The 22,417-nt window shown below is 34.7% G+C and overlaps 1 protein-coding gene and 1 long non-coding RNA gene across 7 annotated transcripts in view; both read left to right on the plus strand.

Moving 5' to 3' along the window:
* Window positions 1-22,417, plus strand: part of Rbp6 (RNA-binding protein 6) — a 564,515-nt gene that overhangs the window by 15,296 nt on the left and 526,802 nt on the right. The window lies entirely within an intron of this gene.
* Window positions 11,242-22,417, plus strand: part of LOC114243233 (uncharacterized) — a 72,851-nt gene continuing 61,675 nt past the window's right edge. Inside the window, exons 1-3 of the long non-coding RNA XR_003624685.2 lie at window positions 11,242-12,095; window positions 12,611-12,666; window positions 14,264-14,373. This is a non-coding gene — a long non-coding RNA (uncharacterized LOC114243233). The remainder of the gene's footprint in view (window positions 12,096-12,610; window positions 12,667-14,263; window positions 14,374-22,417) is intronic.

Genomic DNA, 22,417 nt, shown 5'->3' on the forward strand with positions numbered 1-22,417 from the left:
GGTGAATCATACTCAGCGGGCTGCCAGGGTCCTGCACGTTCAGTATAACAACATCTTCAGGGTGCTATTGCGGCTGCCTCCCTACTGCAGTGCGTCGCAAATGTTTGCTGATGCCCGGACGGATGGCTATCAAGCTATAATCCGAAAAAAGGTTGCCTCTTTTTTAAGACGAGTGAGAGACAGTAGTAATGGCATCCTCGGGATTATTGCTTCTCGCGCTGATTGTCCGATCCAACATAAATGGATGTGTATAATTACCGGACAAGACTGACATATCCTTATTATTATTTTACTCTTCATTATGAAATGTGTATGATTTTCTTTTTTATTTTATTTTTTCTCCAAATTAATTGACTGATTGATATAATGATAGCTAATATTGACATAGAGTGGTTACTACTGTATTGATATAATTATGTGTTTCTAATTCATTTCCTTTGTATATTTAATTAATTGAATTAGTATATTGTTCATTTTCTATTTGTATTGTTGAACTGTTTGTGTGCTGACTATTGTATTATTATTATTTTATGGATTTTTTCTGAAATAAATGTTTTAAAAAAAAAACATTACACACACTACATACCATGTATTTGACGCACACACGCATGCATACTATTTATTGTCAAACTTTTGTTCTTGACGTCTCTTGTCAAATTGAGAATAGAATATGGTTTGTCTTTGTTAATATTTTTCTATAGTGTAGTCTTGGCGAAATTTGTGATTATAGAAGTATAAAATCCAATCATAATAGTGTACAAACTTACAATTCAAATTAATTATAGTCGAATTTCGACTACTGCAGGACCTCTAGTATTCTTTAACACACCCCACAGCTCTTCTCGCTTTGGGTCTAATAGGAATGTCAATAAAAACTGAAATAGATCATTTAACCTAAACTTAAAAGAAAACCAACTTCTCAAGTTGTTATTAAATAACTATTTCAATAGATCAAAATTCTGCTGATACCTGTCTTACTAATTTTTTAAACTGTTTAACTTGGTTGTTTTATATCTTAATTAGTTAAGGGTGATCCAGTCAGTTTTAATTGTTATTCTGTGAGATTATTAGTTTGTTTTTTTATTATACTTGGATTGGTGAGTATCCAATTTCTTGAAACATATTGTGGCTTCCTGTAAATGCCATGACATGACTAAGTAATCACTGTCCGCTGCGTTGGGGGCTTTTAAAATCAAACAAAAAAAAATCAAACAAAACCTCCGCAGGTTCTCACTATATTGCATATTTTTTTGTGACAAGCCGACCCTTATGCCCGTATCTTTAGACGTTTCGTAAAATAGTCCTCCACTCTTAACTCATCCAATGATGCTCGAGCATTCCCTCGAAACTTACTCGAGTTTGGTATTTTTAGTCGACCATTACAATATTCCTCAACTGTCCTCGAGTGAGGTAATAATGATGAAAATTTGATCAAGCTAGCATCAAACCCATAGAGTTCTGTAGTCTATGGTCATTGTTTAATGTCAAAGTCAAGCTGCCGCTGTCTGTTTGACACTAGATGAACTTGTTTGATGTTTTGGTTGCTGAGTTAATCGTAATTATGTGTGCGTGCGGTAAATCTGAAAGTGTATTATTTATTTTCTAACCTATTATTATTTTAGATTTCGGATCCGGCTTTGTATTTTTATTCGCCGCTTTTGTGTGATTTTGGTTGCATCGTGTTGTTGAAGTGCTTTTCCACAACCACCAGTTTATTATTATATAAATAAAACTTATAATCGCATTGACTTTATTTATCAGGTAGTAAGCAAAATATGACTCTTATGTAGGTAAATAAAATAAAGAGTTTCAAATGTCTAACCTCGAACTATTTACTTTATTAATAAACTAGCGACCCGCCCTCGCTTCGCTTCGGAAACATTAAAACACACATGAAACAAAAAAAAAAAAAAAGTAGCCTATGTTCATCAGGGACAATGTCGGCTTCTAATGGAAAAAGAATTTTTCAAATCGGTCCAGTAGTTTCGGAGCCTATTCGAAACAAACAAGCAAACAAATCTTTCCTCTTTATAATATTAGTATAGATATAGATATAGATATTATCAAAATTAAATTATCAAAATATGCGGGAATCATGCACAGATCCAGGCCATTGCACAACAATATCATATATTTCCATTTGCGGTCCACATACTATTTGGACATTGATAGAAAACCAGCCTTGAGGAACGTTCAAGGTACGTCGCGACGTACCTTGACTTGACAGTTCGCTTACTTCACTCCGGTTAGGAAAATTTTCCAAGGACGTTTGAGTGGAGTTTATTTTTACGACTAAGCATACCAAAACGCGCGTTGGAGGTTGAGTCGAGTCGAGTTAGGCTCGTGTAAACGACTAAAGATACGGGTGTTAGTGGTGTCGATATGTTTCACTTGTTATTAAGATGTGCAGTAAATTGTTTTGCCCACTAAGCTTCTCTTCAGATCTTCTGGGTGGGTCGCGATTCCGATACGGTGGTAGATTCTGCGAAGCGCTTCTCTTGCTAGGGTTGGTAGGTTAGCAACAGGTTGAGTCTGTTAGCTGATCTACCAACGACGGATCCGGGGGGGGGGGTTTCATGGGGGTCATGACCCCCCCTGAGCTAGTTGAAGCCAGGACTTGAACTTACTTGGACTAATTGAAGAACATCATGATCTATTGTTATCAAAATTAAATTATAAGTTCTTAACCTGCCCACGACTATGTGACCCCCTCCTGGCGCCAAAGCTGGATCCGCCCTTGTCATCTACACGTCCGGGCGAAGCGAGAATTGCCCATTAGGCTACTGGCGAATAGGTAGGGGAAAAAAACTTTTTTGGGTAAAAAATTTGGTGTCAATTGCTGAATGCTGTTAACAACATCCTTGAAACGAGAGGTCAAAATCTCAATTGTGTTATATATAATAATATCAATTCTTCAAGCTGTTGGCTAACATATAGAAATATGATGACAATACTTATATATCCGCGGTGTAGAATGGTAAGTTAAGACCAAATCCAAGAACTATAACTATAATCCTTACTTTAACTTTCCCTCGCATTTGAATAAGCGCCTGTTTTATATTATGCAATAAACTTATGAATCGCTTTTATTTGCACGTATTGACCTTGGCAGCGATGTGGCTAACGGACATCGTATTATCAACGAATGGAAATTTCTAAGAAGCTATTTATACATTCGCTCACATGTAACTGACCTGACGCATGTCCGGCAGGTACAATTTCTTTAAAATTAATCTCGTACAGTGTGGAAATGCGAGATGTAACAACAAGGCTACATTAACCGTCATGTTATAAGACTATGAATTTGAGTTATTACAATGAATACCTATTGATTTTCAATAAATTGAGCCCACTGAGTTTCTCGCCGGATCTTCTCAGTAGGTCGCGTTTCCGATCCGGTGGTAGATTCTGCGAAGCACTGCTCTTGGTAGGGTCAGTGTTAGCATCACTCCGGTTTGAGCCCCGTGAGCTCACCTACTAGTTAGCGGTTACGCTGAAATAGCCTTTCAAGGCTATCATCAGCTTAGGTAGGAAAAAAAAGGTACAACACAATTGTTGTACCTTTTTTTCACCAATGTCATCAAGAAAACGATATTTTGTACAAATATTATCCATTCATGAATTGATTCACATATTTTAAATTTTTGACAAGACATCTGAAGTCGGGCACCAGTGAGATCGATGTATGAAACCTAAAAAAATGTTCTGTTTTCGAAAAGATAACAATGCTAGCTAGCTTTTAATAAACGGATAAAATATCCAGATGAGATAAACGAGATATGTAGTTACAATGAAAATTAGTTTTATCATTCATCGGTAAGGTAATCTTATACCTTTTTTTTAACGCTGGGGAATCCGTTTACGGATACAAGGGCGAGAGGCGAAGGTAAACTTATACCTAACGTTAATTAGGACACAAATTGCAATTCAATTACTCTTTATTGCCAAATATTTAATTATTTATTGCAGAAGAGTTAACGACTAACCTAGTGTTTAGCGGCAGTGGTCTGTCAAGAGTCGAAATACCATTACTACTATAATTGTAGTCAAATCAGTGCTCCTTTAGATATCAGGGCAAAATCCACGGAACCTAAATTGGATTAGCGGCTCGCTTAGCCTCTAAATCCGAAAGCATTGTATTACGGCACACAACATATGCTATTCAAATATTCGTTTATAAGGCTTTCAATAAGTTTCATCGGTCTATAAAGATCAGAATAATTGAATATGCAATTTCTAAAAGGGCACATCTCTGATAATGTAAAATGTTCAGGAAATGAAAAAAAACACTGATTATTTTCTAAAGCAGTGTAAAATTTAAAATATTAACTTTTGAGATATATTTTAGTGTTAATTAGCAATTGAAAATTACTAGAATTATTATAAAATGGGTGTAGGTAAGCCTCAAAACTACATGTATATGAAAAAACGTATTTAACAAAATATGCGACTTGTGCCCTTTTCGAAATTGCATATTTAATTAATTTAGTTACTTCTGAAAAAAAGCGATGTTTAAGCCGGACAATGTTTCTCATTTCGGTGGTTGCAACATTCGTTCGGACGTTGATAACGGAAGCATCTAAAAGTAATACACTATTATGCACTGGCTTCATGATCAGAGTGAAAGTGCTTGGATCTAGGCCAAAACATCTCGATGTCATGATAACACTAAGAATGAAAACTAAACATTTCACTCACTCCATACGGGATCTCATTCGACACTCATAAAACTATTAGCGTATTTTGGTTTGTTTTCGAATTTGGTTTATTATTCCTGTTTCGTGTTGAAGCATCGAATTTGCTAGAATTTTATTTGATAGATTACAGTTGGTTTTCGAACAAATTGTGATTGCCATAAAAAATTGAAATAACCTTATAATAATAGGTACATATAATTTTTAATTCTTATTAATTACCTACTGTACACAGAAAGTACAATGATTAAAAAATATGCATACCTTTTCAAATACCATCTACAAAGGGCAAGTTCAACTCAAAAATTATTTTTCTTCCAGCAAATTAAAGACGGCGCGACAAAACACTTTAAAATAAGATACCTTTCGATTCTTGTTATCACTGGTGGTAGGACCTCTTGTGAGTCCGCACGGGTAGGTACCTCTACCCCGCCTATTTATGCCGTGAAGCAGTAATGCGTTTCAGTTTGAAGGGTGGGGTAGCCGTTGTAACTATAGTGAGACCTTAGAACTTATATCTCAAGGTGAGTGGCGCCTTTACATTGTAGATGTCTATGGGCTCCAGTAACCACTTAACTCCAGGTGGGCTGTGAGCTTGTCCACCCATCTAAGCAATAAAAAAAAAAAAAAATCTTAACATTGAATATTCGATAGTTTATTGTAATATTTGTGTTAAATAACTTATTTTCACACTCAGAAAGATATTTTTTCTAATTAATTCTTTTTTGTGTAAGCATGGTGCCGCTTATTATATAGGAGATGAAATGTACTTAACAGCATTACGTGAATCTGAAAGTGACGAATTTTAGAAAATGCGATATGTGTTCAATCTATTATTTGTCGACTCGTCTGGGCGACAAGTGGAGGCTCACGAACTTAGACGTTTACAGTTTAAAATAAGCATTTACAAGCACCCGCCTTAAATCAATATTTAAAATACTTATATAAGGCACAACAGCATTTACTGTAATAAATAACGGTATTATTGTATTTGTTATATTTAATATACGAAAATTTGTTTTTATTTCATAACTTTTCGATGACCCATAATATACTTTCCCATGCACAATATACCATTCCCTATAATATACCATATTAATAATGAACCTAAGTATGGGTGCTACTTACAAATCATTACTAATCTTATCCTTTTCTTAATAAAGTTGGTGTATTCCAGGATAGTTTTGTCTTCAAACACGAATAAATGATATCAAACTCAATTATTCACTCAATTATTGAAATGAGATTTTATTCTAGAGCGTTATAGAGCTCACATACCAGAACGGCCTTAACAGAGACTATACCAAAACACTTAGTCTTGGTGTATTCTAGAAGCCGTTATAGTCTGTTTACTCTTTTAATCATCATTGATAATGACTGAAAAAAAAAGCAATTACTGGCTACACAGTGCTTAAATTAGCAGGGTTTTAAATAATCTATTTCCCCGTTTATTCTGGATGCGTAAGAGGCAATTCCAGCTCCGCTCGGATGGGTAGGTGACCTCACAGGATCAACCTGAGAGAATTTGCAAACACTATACCAAGGACGAGCAGTGCTTCGCAGAATCTACCATCTGACCGGAATCGCGACCCACTGAGAAGATCCGGCGAGAAATTGAGTGGGCAATTAAACCGATGTCCAAGATGTCTTTACACTGACAACATAAAACGTAGATATTATCTAATATAATTTAAACAGATTAAATGTTATAAAACATGTCTGGAAGCCATGTTTATTCTGTCACTCATAGCCTGTATGCAGTAAAGTCTTATTTAGCTAGGCAAGCACAATATTGTAATGATATATTTGTATATATTAGTACAATGCTATGGATAAATTTTAATTTTAAAACGATGCTTCGATAAAGAACTTTCCGTATTGTGTTTTCAAATTTAGAAACAGATCGGGATACGTTTGCGCGACAAGAATAAACAAATGCTCTCGGATATAGCTAATTACGGGCCAGTCACTTGTTATTTATTTAAATGTCGATTGAACGATGTCGATCTTTGGACTGGCACGCGGTGGATGCGTGTGTTAGTACCAGATAAAATTGTTATGAATTGAGGGTGCTAACGCTTCTTGGATGTAAGCCCTGATCGAATACATAGTCATCAATAAATAATAAATAAATATAAATAAATATTTACTAACAATCACGCCACGTTAACTGGTCCCGTGCTAAGTTCGTAAAGAACTTGTGTTACAGGTACCAGATAACGGAAATAAATGTAAGATTTTTTATTATACACATACACATATTTAATATACATCGATAACCCTGGAAAAGACATTTATATTTACCACACAAATATCTTCCTTTGGCGGGATTCGAACCCGCGACCCCCTTGTGTAGTGACCATGTCACTTACCACTACACCAGACGGCCGTTGAATGTATTTTTGAAACGTATATATTGTGGGTTCGCAAGTATAATATGTTCGCAATACCCATACAACTTATGCGAACTGATTCTCTGAATCATAAAATCTTGTTCAGTTGTTACTCGTGTTGGAGTAGCACGATTATTGTGGTGGTTACAATGTTAGCACATTAGATACAGACGAAACAAATTGTACTGTTTTGTGGCAAGAACAAAAGTGGGAAAAAAACGTAAAGATAAACAAATCTAACAATTTTTGTTGAATGCCCATTGTGTTTATTAGAAAACAGTTTTGGAACGCATTTTGTGGCTGGATCGCATCGATTGTATACATCTACGTGAAAGTCACGGGGCTTCATTCATCAGAGATTCCAAATTTTATTGACAGCAAAAATAAATTTTATGTTCGAACGTAAATGTATGTGGGTTTTAGAATCAGAGATTAAAATTGATTGATTGCGTTTAGATGTCGGTGTAACTCAGCTTCCGGACGAAATAAGATGTAGTGTGTTTTAGAAGGAAATATTAATAGGCGCGGTGAATAGAGTAAAATGGTTGAGATTGCTTTACTTTGTTGAGAAGGCGATGATGCTTTTTGATGTAATTATAATTTCATTGCCTGTCCGAAAGTAATGCATTAATAACCAAGCCCTTCATTATATTTCATCGATATATCTGCGCGAATGCATCCATGTGCGCAAAAAGAAATACCAAAAAATGATTTCATTGAGTCACTTTCGACTCTGACAATCCCACATTCACATTTCATGCGGCTATGATCGCCTATTTATAGATTCCAATATTATTAGCGCTTCGTGATGGACATTTCCTGATTGAAACAAATTCATCTTATAATTGCGTAGAAAATAAGCGAATAAAAACAAACATTGAAAGAAGTAGACGATCTGAAAATAGCTTAATTTGTATTTTGACTAGTATTCCGGCTAGAAAGTCGTTTGATGAACCAATAATAAGTTTTTTCACTGAATCGACTTCATCTTTCTTTCTAGTGAAATTACGAACTCGTCTGATTTCGGTTTATTAATGAAAATTGAAGTGAAAGAGCTCGAAGAACATTTTTGTTTGTTTTCTTTCAAATATTTTTTTGCGACAAGGCGTGGGACTGCTCTTATCTTTCGAACAAATTAAAAACGGCACATTTTATATCGTTCAGAAACTATTATTATTATTTAACTTTAAAATAATCCTATTAAACCTTATAAGTCTAAATTATAATTTGCGTAATTACTGGTGGTAGGACCTCTTGTGAGTCCGCGCGGGTAGGTACCACCACCCTGCCTATTTCTGCCGTGAAGCAGTAATGCGTTTCGGTTTGAAGGGTGGGGCAGCCGTCGTAAATATACTTGAGACCTTAGAATTTCTATCTCAAGGTGGGTGGCGCATTTACGTTGTGGATGTCTATGGACTCCAGTAATCACTTGATACCAGGTGGGTTGTGAGCTCGTCCACACATCTAAGCAATAAGAAAAAGATAAATTTTACTCCAATAATACAAAAAACAAATAATATATGAGAGTTTACAAATGATCCGTTCAGATTTATTAATTAAATCCGAATCGATGTAATCTGATTTTGTTGTCATCCAGGAAATGTAAATTTTACTTTCTATAAATGAGAGTGAAGCACATTTGAAAAATTATTTCTAGAATAAAATTTTGTTCCACGTAACTGTCTGTAGACGACTCATTAAAGAAATTGAATATTTTTGTAATTTAATTAATATATATCGCCAGTGGGATACGCCGAAAAGTACGTTGTGAATCAGACAAACGAGCATTGTTATAGTACGGGTGCGGTGTCCGGCTGTAGAGGTTGTGCTCATTGACTGTCCACCAATTGAGAAAATGACCGCGATTGCAGATTACTAAGCCATTCATAGCGAAGTAAACAAACAGACTGTAAGGCCAATGCATTTGAAAAAATCTGGTTGAATTACGTGAAGTTAAAGAATAATAAATACTAATATTATGACTGAAAGTTTGAATGTGTGGTTGTTTGTTATTCAATCAAGCAGAAGTCGTCGAATTTGATGAAATTTCATACATAAATACTCTTAATTAACACATCTTAATTAACAGATGAATCTGAATCTGAGATCAAACAACATCTGAAACATCTGAATTAACAACAATCACAACTTTTTATCGTAACAAATTACGTGACCCGGGTCATGCTGGGTATATCTACTGTAAAATTTTAAGGTGGGTGGCGCATTTACGTTGTAGATGTCCATGGGCTCCAGTAACCACTTAACATCAGGTGGGCTGTGAGCTCGTCCACCCATCTAAGCAACAAAAAAAAAAGCCCCAGTAAATTATGTCTATCTGTTCTGTTAGCAGATGATTTTACATTACAACTGTATGATAGTTTATGGACAAGAGACTGAAACAAGAAAATTATTTATCCAGGGAAAATGCAACGTGTTTCGTTCTTTCTGACAATAACAAATTTAAGCCAAGTGAAACCGCAAAGCACGCTTTGTATAAAATAACTAAACAAATTTTGAGACGAATAACTAAGCCTGAATGGGCTTAGCTGCCCATTTTGATATAGGGATATGATTCTCCTTTATATTGATTTGAATGTAAATTTTTATATTACGAAATAAAATCGGCCGAAAAAGGTATTTATAAATCTATTAAATCATTTTGTAAATGAGTTCAGGGATGACGAATGATAGGCCTGAATGAAAAAAGAGGATATGTTGCGCCCACCCCACATCCTGGGATTAGAGCTACAAGAATTACTGTTTATTCGAAATACTGGTTCGTAGTGGTCACAATTATAGCAGTGCCTTATACATTGTATACATTTGTAAACATCATTCTCGTTTTCCTTGCAACTTGTAATGACACCTCGTTTCCGATAAAGATAACTTTACATTCATCTGATTCTTATACGTATCTGATTTCTCATTACTATGCAAAGTATGAATGAAGAATTAAATAAACTAAATAAGCCAACGGTGGTTTGCTTGCTTCTGTGATTTGTCGAACATGTATTTCGATTTACATGTACGGGTTAAATGTGTTATCATCGTTGCCCTCAGGTGAACGGAATTGGAATACACGACAATGATATTGTCAGTACGCTAATAAAATAGTAACTTCTCACGTGGTTTATCAATATTTACTAAATCGATTATCTTTGGTCTAGTGGATAGCGGGCTTGACTTCTATACCACGGAGCTTAGTTTCAAAACCCGTTCGGAGTGAAGAGAGTTTTTGATAAAGAGTTTTGATATTTTCGTTCTGTGTAAACATGTTCTTGTTTAATTTTTTTTTGTTACCTATAAACATGAAAACATGAAAAAAATCTTATTAGTTGTTTAAAAAAAATTTCCTGCCACATAAATCGGTATTAAGACTTCTTAAAACATTTTTCTTGGATCTTTTTATTTGCGTGTTCGTAACTATGTATAATAAATTAGTAGGTGCGAACTTAGGCTTATTACTCACCACGGCTTTGTTAGTGCGGAACGCCTATCTGCACATTATAATTAAGCCTTGTTAATTACAGACTTTGACATAATTTTATTGTTATGAGTGCGCAATAAAATTCAATGTAACATTAAGTCCGGTCCAGGCCTAATGATTTACACGGCAAACTTTTGTCGTAACCGAGATTTACGATGTCGCATAACCGGCTATTTTTGAAACAGTTCGAGTCTCTTTGCAGTTTAATTATAGACTAACAATATAACAAAATAATATTTGTGTTTTAGTAGATCGCCTTGAAAGTCAATACTGCTCTAGTTTATGAGTTACGGTTTCGTTTCTCGAAGCCATTTTTTTTTTATGTATTGGATGTGAATAAAAATGTCTCAGCGTAATAAATGGAAACGTTAAACAGACGTGGCTTTTATAAAGTTTAAAAGATTGCATCTTAATAATTTAAGACTTTCATTTAACGATACGAGTATTATGGAATTGATGAAATCAACCAAAATCGTATCAATTGGCTTGCTATCTAAGGCTTGAATAAACTTTGTAGGGGCCATTGTAAGCCAGCTCGGCTGGTTGCTCTAACCTAACTAATTCCACTACGAGGAATTCTGGCGAGGATGAATAGTAGGATAGTTGTATGACAATGATGATAAAATTGAGCCTTCAATATGGCAAGTTCAAGTGGCACTCACTTTGTTATAACTACAGGCTCCGGTGCTCACTTAAAACCAGACGAATCGTGAGCACTTCAAAGGCAAACAAAAAGCATTTTTTTTCACGTGGAACGGAATCAAGGCTCTTTACTTATTTATTGAAAAGATATAATGCAAGAATTTTGTGCTTCAGATACTTAAGCGATGATAACAACTGATCAATATTGTAACATCATTAAATTCGAAATAATATGCGAATGTATACGTCATTCTTTCATCAGTTTAAAAAAAATATGTTGTACGTATTTTATAAACAAAAAGATAAAAACTTGCGTGAACGAACGCAATGTCATAAATTTTATCTTGTTTTTCATTATGCTGCTGGCTCTTCTTTGATATAACTATAGATTTGTAGTGGGGTGTGATTTAAAATTTGTACATATGACCCTTAGGGCGTATTTTACGTTAGCACGGGTGGGTGTCTATCAGTATGTCATCCTGCCTATTCTGATTCAATTGTGACTTCGATTTCATGACTGAAAGTGGGTGAAGACATTCAAGTCGTGATGCTTATCGGCTCCTGTAATTTAACATCGGTTAGGTAGCTATTTCATCCCGTTAAGCATTATATAACATTTGAAATTGTTAAAAAACTTTTAGAAGTAAACATCGAAACTTATTTGACTTTGTAAATGTAATGACGAAATTTTCACTTACATACTATTGCTTATAAATGCATTTCGTTCACAGATTTAAGTTTAATAAGGGGTAAAGCAGGTTTGAAGACAACAAAACATATTCACGAAAGGTGTTTTGAATTCATTTTATGTATTGTAATTAATAAGTGACATCTTTTTCAGGTTATAACGACTACTACTTTATATTAGCGCATTGAATGGTAATATCATAAAGTTAATTATAAAAACTCACTTATCTAATACTATTACCGTAGAAAACTTAAGTCATTCTTGTATTTATTTACACAGCTGTCTCAGTCTTAACAGTCAATTCAATCTCCAGTACGTATTAGTTTTCGTGCTGCAATTGTGTGTTAGAAAATATCTATATATAATAGAACTTAATGTGTTTTTGTTTCTAGACTTTGTCTGTTCCTATAGAGCCGGTTAGCGGTAATAGTGTTTTCATTAAATTTTGTTGAAATGTAGAGTTACCTATTCAGTTTTCTTTTAAGTAAAGCAGACACCAATTAGCTATCCACTTTATTATAGCGTTAAGGAAATTCCCAAATTATTCTTCACCGTGTAATAGCAAACCTAAAAAATCAGCATGCTATACGTAAGATTTCACATCCCCGAGCAATTATTTCACGGAGTTAATTTAAAATTAATCCCCACCCTGTATTTATAAGACAACCATTCACGTTAGATTCACGGTGAAAAATATTTTTCCCAGGGTTACGCAAGCGGTAATTGTGGTGGAGGACCTTAGTTGCCATCTTCCGAAGTGTGGTAAGTGAGGCACTCCATTTATACACAGTCTGCCCGACGTGATTCCGGAGAGAAATATTTTGTCGATTGTACCGCTGTTGTCCTGTTAACATAGCTTCATGATGCATACAGAAACGTTGCGGAACATAACGCATAAATAGATCTTTCCCGGGAACCACCGGAAGCAAATTCTCACAACGTAGTCTAGCCGCTTTAGACCATAGCCAGCTTGCTAGATACTTAAGCGTCTAACGGTCGATGTCACGCTATGCATGGTAATCATAAGAGCACGATTTGTATTGTTCACACATTACCGTGATTTATTTTTTAGTTTTTTTTTCTTGCACATTATTTTGGTATTTTTCTACCGTATTTTATTCAGCACAATTCTCGGTTATACTGTAGTAAAGTTGTTTTAAACTAAAATGCTTCGTAGAATTTGGTTTCAAAAAGCTATCGGAGTAATCGTAGGAGGCTCCAGGAAGGGCTTTAGCCAGTGAACCTGAGCGTAAGCCAAGTGATCCGTGTAATGGAAAGTCTGGAAGCTGGCGTCGATATCTTACTCTTCAATTTTTGTGCATATCATATTCCTACGGAAACCTTTTGGGTATATTTTTGTTCGAGAATATTTTCGACTTTGATAAGTCGCCAGATTTTTTGCCGTTTCTCTAGTTTGGAAATTTAGAGTAATAGGCTTACCCCTAATCTGTGTGATAAAGTTCAATGTGCCGCCGATATTTTGCAAAGTTTTTTGAATTTTAATTACAGAACATATTATTATATGTGTACTAATTGTATGAAAAAGTCAGTAAAATCAAAACTTCTCAGTTATCGATATACATAGGTATTTTTCATACGCATAAATGACTTGTTTGCTATTGTTTTATGAGAAATATTTTTATTATTTCCAGGCCTATAATATTACTATTGTCAGTTTAAACGTTGAGTTGAAGTCAGTCTCATTTAATCTTTATTTTAAGCAAAGTATGTCAAAAAATGAGGTAGGTTATAACGGCGATAAACTTAGATAGCACGCACGTCTTAATTACTACATCTTCATATCGTGTATTGCATCGTTGTTATTAATTGAATTTGTGTTAATGACTGATATCAAAATACCCGTTAAGTATTTATATTTTCGTCGCGTTGGATTTTTTTTTATGCTTTCGCGTACTTGATCGTTATTAGTATGAGTATATTTTAAGGCTATATAAACGAACTGATTTTACTCTTTATCATGCAACAAAATGTTTCTGGGATCGTTTTATGCACAAGTTTCTTGTAAGGTATTTCATTTCGTTTATTCTTAGATTTGACTAGCTGACCCGGCAGACTTCGTAGTGCCTCAATCGATAAATAAAAGACCTAAACTTTTGTATAAAATAAACTTAAAACGAACAAAAAGAATCCGTCCAACGGGACGGATTCCTTAAAGAAAAAAGAATGACAATTTAGTTTTCCAAACGCAAAGTACTCCAATCAACTCGTAAGAAATACATTGAAATGTATTTATTATCTGCAATTTACAGAATTGTCACCGTAATTTCTATGGAGTGTCCTCAGTTTCCTCTGATAGCTAATGTTAACGAGGTGTCGTAATTTGTTTTAATTTTCGCAGGATTTTGAATACCATACATACAACGTAGACGGACAATCAATGACAGCTGCTTCTCTGGATGCAGAATATTAACGTTCAACAATATTTACGAACGAAAATTTATTAAAACGGTGAGAATGTAAAACATATGGTTTTCTTGTTTAGCAATGGTCACGAAATTTTTATTACTTTTTTTTATTTTACTCACAATGCAATACGTTTTTCTGCCTTAGCGCCCCTTATCCGTTGGGTTTCCACTTCCGTCGATTTATGTTTGTGAGATTCAGCCGTTTCTGCAATCTGCTTTTAAATTTATTGATGTACCTAGTGCGGGCATGCCCTACGCTAAATTTACCGCTCCAAGGCCCCCCGTTTCTTGAAATCTCTTCGTAAACATTTTTATGCAACACTCAGAGGTACGTACGGCGACTAGTATGTTTATATTTGAGAATAAATGTATTGATATGTTTATATGAGATACATTAAATATTAGACTCGAGAGTAGTGGTTTTATCTCGGTCGATAGAAAACATAAAGTGTCCGTTTTTTTTTGTTCTTAAATGAAATAGATTTCGTTGGTTTTCGTATAGCTTATAATTCAAACAAATAAAATAATAACTGGGGTCAAATCACACAAGTTCACCTAGCCTTGAACTAGGAATCCCTGTAACTATGTTTACGTTCTAACGTAATACACATCCGGATTAAGAGAGAAACAAACCGCTAACTATAGCACCCTCTCGAAGATCCGGGTTTTTTTGTTGATTTCCAAACTTTAAAACCTTGCTTAGTCTGTTTGATATACAACTGTATTTAGATGTTTAATTTATTGTTATAATTTAATTAGATTACTTCAATGATTGTAAAAAAAGAAGAACTTTAAAAATCTCCAAAAACTGCTCCTGTTTGTGATGTTTCAAGTATTACTACAGTTTGAAATGTGAACTAAATAATGATTCAACCCGATAATTCTATTTAGTTTCCAATATGAATACATACAATATTTATAGAATAAATTTCGTTACGGGTTTTAAGAATTCATTTTATAAGCTTTAATAGAAACATCTTTTAACTGTTAAGTATTATTTAAAAATGTATAAGATTTTTTTTTTTTAAATGAATCTGTCTCCTGACAAAGAAACCTATTAGTAGCTTATGCAGGGGACCATTTAATACAAGTTAGTAAAATAAACATGTCTTTGAAGTGACCGTTATTAAGCTGTCTTTTGTGTTGTAAAACGTAAATGATGACGAGGCCGACTTGAGACATGAGAGAGAGAAATTAAATAGAGTAACAAAGCAATTCAATACAATCGAATTTATAAATATTTTTGTACTCTGTAAATTAGATACTCTCTCTAATGCAATTACAGTCTCTATTTTTTTAAATTAATTACAAAATATAGGTATCAGTTTGGTGAACATCTGCGTCTGCTGAAAGTTGATAAGTCTTCAATCACGACTTACGTATCAGGGTTTCAGTGTATCAGGGCTTAATGAACCCTGATGGTCCATAGACCGGTCATCAGGTCGGTCAACTAACGCGACTAAAATTATAGTGCCGATCGCCACGATTTGATCCGCCGTATTACTATCGCCATTAAGAAAGAGATTTGTGATATTCAATAATGATAAATATGAGGTAAATATGCTTGTATGGAAATGTTTTTAGTCATATTTATTAAAAAATATTGTTGCAAATATTTTAATCTGCATGATAATGTATTCCGATGTCGGTTCTTAAGCCAAAGCTATGGTAAATTTACATCTATAGGCTATCTACTTTTCGTTTGGTTTGGTATAAATTCACTAAATTAAAGTTAAATTTTGCGGCTATTATACTAAATTAAAGTTAAATATACGCCATTAAAGTTTGTAAACAAAAAACGTACAGAGATTACATCAAAGCTCGATAGATGGCAGTATACCAGTTTCCTATCTAGATAAATATGTGTATACATAACAGCAAAAGAGCCTTTCTAGTTTTACACAACTTATAGATAACAGTAAAACTTGCTCTCTGAAAATAAATCAACTCACGTGCCAGATCTTCAAGTGTGTCACACATACACGGCACATTCATTTTTGATAACCAGTCCTTGGGACTCACGCTAGTCCGCCAAATAGTATATAATAATATTTTACTTAAACTTTTAGTATATAATTTCAATTAAACATATTAGTTGCTAATTTTAATTAAACATATTATACTTATGTTTAATTAAAATTAGCAACTTGAGCCAACGTAATCTTTATTCTTTATTAACGTTTATTTTGCTGAGAAAATAAAAGGATCCAGCTATTGATACTTTATTGAATAATCAAATTTTAATTCGAGTACTGCTGAGCGTTTAGAAACGTAACAAACATAATATCACTTATCGAATTTATTCAATACTAAGTTACTCGCACAGTTTTACAATCCATACAGTTAAGAAACGCCTTTGATGTCGGACGACACCGCCGCGCGTGTAAGTACTTACGTACGCTATCAGTCCTAACTGGGCAAGGGTTGTCAAAAATTGTCTATTGTTAAATTAAATTATGTAATTTATTCGCATTCGGATGAACAACCTTATAAAAGGGAAACATGAGCATAGCTGTGATTTATATTATATTTTACTTAAATTATAATTATATAATTATATATAATTATAATAAGATAAAGACGATATTTGACTATGTAATACGAATTTATAGAAATAAACTTACCTCGTGTCACGGGAAAATTTATGAAATCTTAACTCCTTCTTGTATTTTTCTGTAGAATCATATCCGTATATCGAACGAGAGTACATCATTATAATGAACGTAAAAGACGATTCTCGCCAAACTTTTGAGTGCGCAAACTGAAGGCGATCGGGGGTCGCGATCCGCGCCGTTCGCCCTCCCGCCAGATCCCGCCTTTATTTTACGCAAGTAAATTCGTTTCCTAATTGTATATATTATAGAACTGTGGTACTAGAGTAGTTTTGCTCACGGTATATTTGAAGTTCAGAACGCATTCGTTTTGTTTGTTTACTTTGCGACTCACGTCATCTAAGCAAAAAATATACATTGAAAATGCTCAGTTCTAATCATAGACTTTACAATGTCAAAAAAAATTAAAGATTAGATCAGTATCTTTTGTGGGATTTTTGTTTGAAAAAAATATATTGAGCAACACAATATTTTTTTTTGATGCCTACCATTTTACCTCACTTTAAACTAAAATATGTTTATTTGATATAATGTGCTCAGAATTCCGTTATAAAGACATAAGCATTTACAACTTAAGATATTACTTGTCCTTGAGATGTTTTTGATATAAAAATGACTATTTTTAATTACTTCAATTACGATCAATGTATAATAGGACTTTGTGTAATCGACCAGACTGGACTAGTCTTTTTAACTTTATCTCTGTTGGAGCAGAAATAAAAGGTTAACAGTCCTGACTAAGGGGAGGGACGCTTTAGCTAGACATTTAGGTAGCCCAGCAATTTGTCTTTTTTAAATGAATTAACGTGTTCCATTTGCAGTTGGATTCAGTCGGTGCCGGCTAACTAACAGACAAAAACCGGTGACAACTTTGTTAACGAATCTGATTGTTCATTTCCGTGACAGGAAGGCAACACTTATCGCGTGGATTATTTCAACTACTCGATTCAATGTAAAATTGGATCTTAATGCGAGAATATTAATCATAGTTTTGCTTGACACATTGTTACATATTTAAAGCTTCAGACATTATACAGCGTTCGTAGTTTTCTGTAAATTAATTACTTTCATGTTTTCATTAATTAGAAAGAGATCAGTAATGTTGGAAAGCTCAAGTTTTTCAAATGATTATTTTAATAATGTGGCTAAATGTAATTAAATTTAACAGATTTCAACATTTTTGGTATTCGCATACTCGTAATTCATTTTCTATTTTGAAAGAGATCTATGTTTTGTAGCCCTGCTTTGTCTGTAAATTATTTAGGAACCTACTGAGCCATCGAACGGATATTGGTTTATTAAGCAATTATTACAACCTATTAGCGTCTCATATGAGTATAATTTAAGGAAGGAGAGGAAGAGGTAGACCTAAGAAGAAATGGATAGATTGTGTGAAAGACGATATGGATAAGAGGAGTGTGAGCGAAGAAATGGTATACGATAGAAGAGTATGGAAGGAGAAAACATGTTGCGCCGACCCCAGGTGACTGGGAGAAGGGCAGGATAATGATGATGATGATGATGAGTATAATTTAAGTAAGCTGTGTTTTTTTATTTAGATTTATTTGTGGCCTTTTTTAGGTTGTCAGTATTGATTGAAAATTTTATATATTGCATAAAATTAAGAGATTATCTATCCTTCTCTTATCTATCCTCTTATCTATTATCATAGCCACTGATCGTTCCAGTATAAATGTATAAATAAAATAATTAAAAAAATATATTTATCGAATCAACTAGAATTATTAAAAATCTTCAACAGGGTCACGTAAAACTGCATCAGATCCTAGTGTGCCCAGGGAGTGTTTGACTGTGAAACATCAAAATCGAATTCCACCTGAAATCCAAATTTGCATATGGCACTACTGTCCAACGCTTTCTGTGCATAGTAGTTAGCAATCTGAATGAATTAGCAAATTATTTCTTTAGTGAATATTCTGAAATATCTCGTTAGTCTAATAGCCATTAAAATTATATCAGAGTAGATAAGTTATGAAAAGTATCAAATTGTACACATTTTGGCTAAAATATATTTTTTTTTTACCTATGCTGATAGCCTTGAGAGCCTTTTCAGCTTCGCCCTAACATGTAGGTGAGCTCACGGGCTCAAACCGGAGTGTTGTTAGCACTGGCCTTAGCAACAGCAGTGCTTCGCAGAATCTTCCACCGGATCGGAAACGCAATCCACTGAGAAGATCCGGCGAGGAATTCAGTGGGCTGTGTCTATGGGTTAATTCGCTCGTCGAGCCCTTCGTCGCAAGCGACGGCTTCGACGTGGACGGTGACCGGTGCTTGTGGTACATAAAAGCACCGTTAATGGATCAGGAGGACCCGTAATGACGTGTTTTTGGCGACGTCGACAGTAAATAATAAAAACCGTGTGATGTTAATAAAACGACTTTAAATATATAATAAATAACAAATTATACTGGAGGTCAGTTTAATTTTATTTATTTTACTGTATATGAGCGTAAAATTGATTAAGATGCAGTATCAACGTAAGATAACGGCAATAATCGTACTACGTATAAAGGCGAGGAACGATGTCACGTCTAGAAACGCAATTATGTTCGCAAAGATGCTTCCACGAAAATACTTACCCGTAAACTCGGCTTCTACTGCATTTATTGCTTGCGATGTAGGATTTTGGGGGGTTGAGAATCAATACGAAAGATATGTAAGCCTGTGCAAACACAGACGACGGTGCCGACTTGAAAGAATTGGCGAAGCAATTTCCGTCACAGAATGGAGTTAGATTAAAAGCCTTTATCATTACGTCACAACTGACCGAAATTTTTTATTTTTTGTATCGAGAAAGAAAAAAAGAGAGAAAGTTTTCACCAAATAGAGTAAACATGGAATGCATTGACATTTTGATACCTTTTAATTTTTCGGCCCGGGAAGTTGTAACTTGCGAATCTCTGAACGTCTGGCCTAGGAAAACTTCTCAATCGGATTGTGTCCTTTTGCGTACCATAGTAAAGCGTATGTTCGAAACAGCCTACACTTGGCACCTTAGTCGAAGGCTCTCGTTGTTTAAAGCAAAAGCTGAGCTTCTTGTGGAGTATTCCTTTGTTTGTGTTTCTATCTTTGTTATTAGCCTCGTGATGCGTTCTGGTTCGAATGACGGGACATTCTTTCTACAAGACAACTAAAATAACGACGATCTCATGTCTGTCTAAGATCTTTGCTAACTATTAAATATCAAATGTAAGTACCATGAGTTGGTCTGCCTAGCTAATATTATAATAATAATATTCATTAAAGTAATTAAATATGTTTTTTTTTTAAATCTCTCATAAAGCACTGACCGAACACGTGAGCTCACAAATGTACTGTTATATTTTTACAACAATTTTTGCTTGACGTTAAAGCATGTAACAGTATAAGGTGACAGCAATTTACGCTCCGTCGCGCTTTCTGTGTATAGGACTAGTGCTGCTCTATATACCTGCTGTGATCTATTCTAGACCAGTCTTGTGACCTGTCACGCTAATGAATTATGTGCGTGTCTACTATTTAAAAATGTTCGAAATGATTTTTAAAATGACATTTAAAATTCCGTCAACAATAGGACGAACTCATTGCGATGCCGAGTGCTTTTATTATTTGTATATCGATTATAACGTTAAAATAAAAAAGAAAATGTGACGGTCAAACTTGAGAACCTCCTAAAAGTCTATTAAAATATGAATGTAATGATGTTCCAGTTAATGACCATCACCCCGCCCAGGCGTATAGCATTTACTACGACTAGTAAATGTAGGTTGGTAATCGAAGTATGCTGATATACTAATCAGAGAACGCTGCTACTAATACTCTGGTGAATCCTTTAACGCCTTTTACGACACTCACAGAAAGAGATAAGAACAGAACCATTCTAGGCCACCATTATTTTGATAGTACTTTTACTGAATTTATCACATACGTGAAATCTATGATCCGATTTGAATATTTCTTTAATAACAAAGAAGCACTACTTAATTAACATAAAACAATTAAAATATAATAGAATCCAGTCTCGATTGTTCCATTGTAAATTGCAGCGAGACTATGTTGTGAAGTCACTCGGGAAAGCCGAAGATAGAAATTGTAAATAGAACAGATTGAAATTTAGCAACTGCCTGTCGAGGCGCATTACCGACTGTGCTGCCGTATTTATAAATATTCGGTCTTCGTCCACAACTATCTAATGATATAGTTAGCTCACATTATTTAATTTGAAATTCGTTTCAATTCTGTGCCCAATTTTTTTGTAACATAAACAACCAGTTGATGATCTAGCTTCGGTCTCTGTAGTTATAAGATTATTTCAAAAATTAATAGTTATAATTTTATCAATAGTGGAAAATATTTTAGTACCTATCTACATTCTCGCTCGCTTTCTGAGAGACTCACTAACTTCTATCCACATTATACGCGATTTGACAGGAGAATCGTACCTACTATTTTATATACTACCATTACCATATATTAAAAATAGTAATATTCCTATATACCTACCTAAAATAACACTTATTTGCCAAGCTTATTCTGAATGAAAATAAAATAAAATAAAAAATTCTAACGTTGATTTCTAAGCCCGCAATCTCTGATTTAAAACACAATGGATTGTTCTCACGTGGCACACACGGTCGATGACCCCACACGCTTGATTTTTACTTGTCTTACATTGCGCACAGTGTTTAACACATTATGCCAAAATATACGAAAAACCTCATCAGTTTTCGTTGTGATCTTTTAATATGACTCATTCCGGAATCGATAGTAGTACAAACTTTTTCCTTTTTTGGATACGGTTTTGACGTAAATTCTTCTCTCCCGTGTTTAGTATAAAAAATATGCAGTCGTCGTGGCCTAACGGATAAGACGTCCGGTGCATTCGTGTTGAAGCGATGCACCGGTGTTCGTATCCCGCAGGCGGGTACCAATTTTTCTAATAATAATAATAATAATAATAATGTTTTTATTTCAAGTATCCATGACTCATATAAATTGTTAATAAGACTTAGACCTATGTTAGTAGTTATATTTACATCACAATGAATTACTGTGGTAACATCCCATGGGAGATGGCACCACAGCGACCCATGTATATACAGTCCAGCCTGCTTGCGATCATGCTCAGGATACTGTTGGAGCTGGCCCTCACTCTGTTTACCAGAGATGCACACCTCTTACGCATGGTAGCGTAAAAACAATCTATGTGCGCGTCTGCAAACATCCCTGATGCGCTACAAAAGCGGGGCAGCACCACCAGCACCCTAAACGCGTTATTGTATTGAACACGGAGAGCATTGTACGATCTTTGAGTATATCCAGCCCACAAGCTGCACGTGTAAAAGTTAGTACAGTAGGCCCTAAAGAGGGTGACCTTGACTTTAAGTGAACACCGTGCAAACCTGCGAGCTATCATGTTTGCTCTAACCGACAACGCTCTCCGCTCTCGTTCAATATCTTCATCATCTTTGAGAT

Source organism: Bombyx mandarina, chromosome 10, assembly GCF_030267445.1.
Source record: "Bombyx mandarina strain Sakado chromosome 10, ASM3026744v2".
Classification (NCBI taxonomy): Eukaryota; Metazoa; Arthropoda; class Insecta; order Lepidoptera; family Bombycidae; genus Bombyx; species Bombyx mandarina.